The sequence below is a fragment of the Lagenorhynchus albirostris genome, chromosome 20 (genome assembly GCF_949774975.1).
Source record: "Lagenorhynchus albirostris chromosome 20, mLagAlb1.1, whole genome shotgun sequence".
Lineage (NCBI taxonomy): Eukaryota > Metazoa > Chordata > Mammalia > Artiodactyla > Delphinidae > Lagenorhynchus > Lagenorhynchus albirostris.
In genome coordinates, this window is record NC_083114.1 from 20,987,675 (window position 1) to 20,990,174 (window position 2,500).

At 65.3% G+C, this 2,500-nt stretch overlaps 1 non-coding gene across 1 annotated transcript; it reads left to right on the top strand.

Moving 5' to 3' along the window:
- The first annotated feature begins 150 nt into the window (after nt 1-150).
- Nucleotides 151-269, top strand: LOC132512357 (5S ribosomal RNA). The gene has a single exon (XR_009538093.1). It is a non-coding gene; the product is annotated as a 5S ribosomal RNA (ribosomal RNA).
- Nucleotides 270-2,500: the final 2,231 nt, after the last annotated feature.

The window sequence follows — 2,500 nt, forward strand, 5'->3', positions numbered from 1 at the left end:
CTCCGCCGCCGCCCGATACCCGAGACCTCCGTTCCCCCTGCCTGGGCGGGCGAGGGGGCCCTGCCGGGGCGGGCCGGCCGCCGGGCTGGCGTTAAGGCGCCAGCGCCAGCGAAAGTGGGCCTCAAGAGGCAGCCCGCGGCCCCCGCCCCCGTCTACGGCCATACCACCCTGAACGCGCCCGATCTCGTCTGATCTCGGAAGCTAAACAGGGTCGGGCCTGGTTAGTACTTGGATGGGAGACCGCCTGGGAATACCGGGTGCTGTAGGCTTTTTGCCTCCCGCTCCGCCCGCCTTCTCCTTCACTCGCCCGCGGCGGGGGAGGGGGGGTGGGGGTGGGGGGCAGCCGGCTCCGCCCCCGCCGAGCCCCGCTGCAGGCAGTAGTCAAGGTGGTTTGCCTGCCCGAGCAGGAAGCTTGGGCGATGGCAGAAGCGGGAAGAAACTCTTGAGCACAGGTTCTTGGGATCCACGGAGCAGCGCATGCACATGCGATGGCTGCCTACACAGCTGGCTTGCTTGTCTGTGGGGAAAGGCGAGATGGGTCAGGGCCTGGGTTCCTGAGGGGCTGAGAATCAAGGCAGGGATAGAAGAAAGGGGACAGGCCCACATCCCCTGAACCCACGCCGGCGCCCACTCACCTTTGTGGAAAATACGATTGAAAAGTGCCCGCAAGAATCTCTTCAGATGCCTCCAGAGTTGAGGGAAGAAGGGGAGGGGGGAGGCCGGGAGCAGGGTGAGCCCTGAAATCCAACCCTTGTCCGGTCACACCCCAGCAGCCCTCCCACCTCAGCCCCTTCAAGACCCCAGGGCTCCCCCAACCGCGCTGCACAGATCCTGCCCTGACCATAGTCACCACGTTGATCCCCACGTTGAGCAAGATGAAGCTGACCGGGATCAGAAGAATTGAGTATCCTTGCTCCTGGCATTTCCTGGGGATGGGGCCAGTGAACGGCTCGGCTCGGTAGTAGTTTCGCTCACCCATGGCCGTTGGTCCCAGGACTGCCTGGGCCCCCTGCCCTCCAGTTTTAACTGGGAGCCAGACTGGGTCATAATGGGGCAGGTGGTGAGGTCACAGTGAGGGAGGGGGATGAAAAGGAGGGCCCAGAGTGGCATTCCCTGGTAACCAGGGTCAGGTAAGCTGAGGCTGGACAGTCAAACAGGGCCCGGTGGCCGGCATACATCCCCTCGAGCGGTCATTCATTCGCTCACCGCCCGCTGACTCACTTGTTCAAATGACGCATTGCGTCTCTTGGCCCCTCTTGAGACTAGGAAGACCTTGGCCTCAGAGGCCTGCTGAAGGCCTGGCTGGAGTCCAGAGCCTCAGCCTTCTTCATGCCCTTCACTGGGCCTGGAGCTGGACCTGCCCAGATGTGGAACCTCCCAGTTTGGAAGCAACTTCTTGTATGAGGCTCTCTGTGGACAGGGACAGCTGAGACACAGAGGAGGTGCCCAGAGACCAGGGGTTTGGAGTCTGCAGCTGCAGATGTACTTAGTGCATGGTATAGGACCAGGAGGGGCCTGCTGGCGGAACTGTGGCCACTAAACCAAAGGGACCCTCAGGCCAAGAAGGGGACACTGGCTTCTTATTGCAGGAAGCCAAGCGCAGGGACCCAGGCTGGCAGAAGGAGTGGCGCTTCCAAGCCACAGACCACCAATGTTTCCTGGACTCTGGCGCTCTTTATTCCTCTCTCCATGCCCTGCCGCCCCCTGCCCCTGCCCCCATTTGCTGCTGGTAAGTTCATTTTCCCAGTCTGGCTCCCGTGCAGAGAGGGCCTGGAGGCCGAGGTGGAAGGTAGCAGCGAGTTGGCCCGCGCTTGGCCCTCCTGCGGTTGCCGCTTCAGCACCAGACTGTCATACACCTGGTAGTTGGCATGGCCTCCCGGGTTCCGGCTGAGTGGCATGAAGGTGGGCGGGGGTGGAGGGTGCTCGGTAGCCTGGACGTCGGGCAGGAGGTGAGAGGGGCGGAGGAGCAGCGCTGAGCTGGGAGCCGGGGCCCGCTGGTCCGAGGCCTCGGCCAGTACCGTGAGGGAGGCGGAGGTGGCCACAGGGCGCCGCAAGGGCAGGATCTCAGCCCATTCGGCCGCCGGGTGCCGCACCTCGTGGGGATCGCGGGAGTAATCCAAGTGTCCCGTGGAGGGGTGCAGGCTGCGGTTGGACTCGCTGTGAGCACAGCTGGGGAGGCTACGTCTGTGGGCCGGTGGGGTGTCGCGCTACCAGGCTTCGGGCCGGTAGCCCCGAGGCACCAGAGCGGATGGAGGCTCAGAGCCCTCCAGACCCAGACTCCGCCGCGGGCCCAGTTGCCGTCCTTTCGGCCCGCGAGCCCCTCGACCTGCACCTGGCCGCCCCCACCGGCGCCCAGCCCCGGCGCCGCCACCTGTGTGCCGGTGTGTCCCTCCACAGCTCCCTCCGACAAAAGCCCCCCCCCACACCACCCCGCCCCTCTGGCGTGTCACCGCGGCCGGGTGCGGGAGCGGGATCGAGGGCAGGGGCCGCTTCCCCGGGC